Consider the following 1,127-nt stretch of genomic DNA (forward strand, 5'->3'; position numbering starts at 1 on the left):
GTGTATGAGCCGAATCCAGCACTGAGACAAGTCAAAATTTCAACCTTAGTTAAAAAAGAAGAGGAAGAGGAAGAAGAAGGGGAGGAAGAGGAAGAGAAGGACAGAGGGAAGGAAAGGGGGAAGGGAGAGAGAAGGTGAGGTGCTGGTACTCTCTAGAAATAGAAAAGGGGTTGGTTTGTTGAGTTTTTGTTGTTGTGCTTGGGTTTTGGTGACTTTTTGTTTTGTTTGGAGATGGGGGGGTTGTTTGTTTTTGCTAGGGTTTTGCTTTCTGTAAAGGAACAAGAGATTGCATAGATAGATAGATACATACATACATACATTCATACATACATAGATACATAGAGATAAATAGATAGATAGATAGATAGATAGATAGATAGATAGATAGATAGATAGATAGATAGATAGATAGATAGGATGTTTCCCAGTGAAGCAGCAGCTTCTGAACACACAGAAGACCCGAGGGCCTTTTCTGCTGAGGGAGAAGCAACTTGTGCTACTGAGAGCTGAATGGAACCGCCAGTTCAAGAGAGGGCCACTGAGGAAGGAATGTAGCAAAAGCCGGACTGCCTGGCCTCCCTGGTGGCCTGGCTAGTTGGTTGGCTGGTTTGTGCTAAATCCACAAAATGAAGGAAGGAAGCCGTGGATCCTGCTTAACAGGGTATGCACATGTGCTTCGGCAAGGACCTCACCCTCATTATGCTCTCCTGGGATGAGAAGCCTCTTGTGTGCACCCAGAAGCAAATCTACAGCATCTCCCATCTCCATCAACTAATTCCCAAGACCTGGCTGGAACTCAGAGGTAGTTTTGAGGAACCAGTAGAATCTCTCTCAATCTCTCTCTCCCTCTCCCTGCCCCTCCCCCTCCTCCTCTATTCTCTAGATAAGAGCTAGCTCTGTGGATGACCTGCCTGGAAGCTCTCTCAACCTCTCCTCCCTCTTCTCTACCATCTTTTCTTACAGCACCTTTCTTTCTAGTTCCAGGGAAGCCTGTAGATAACTCAGTCAGCTTCTCTTTCCAGAGGCTTCCAGGGATTTTTGAAACTGTATCTAGCATTTGCCAATAAACCCTCTAGGCTTTTTGCTTGCAAATGAGATGTTAATATGTCAACCCCCAGGACAGCAAG

This window comes from Mus caroli, chromosome 1 (genome assembly GCF_900094665.2).
Source record: "Mus caroli chromosome 1, CAROLI_EIJ_v1.1, whole genome shotgun sequence".
NCBI lineage: Eukaryota > Metazoa > Chordata > Mammalia > Rodentia > Muridae > Mus > Mus caroli.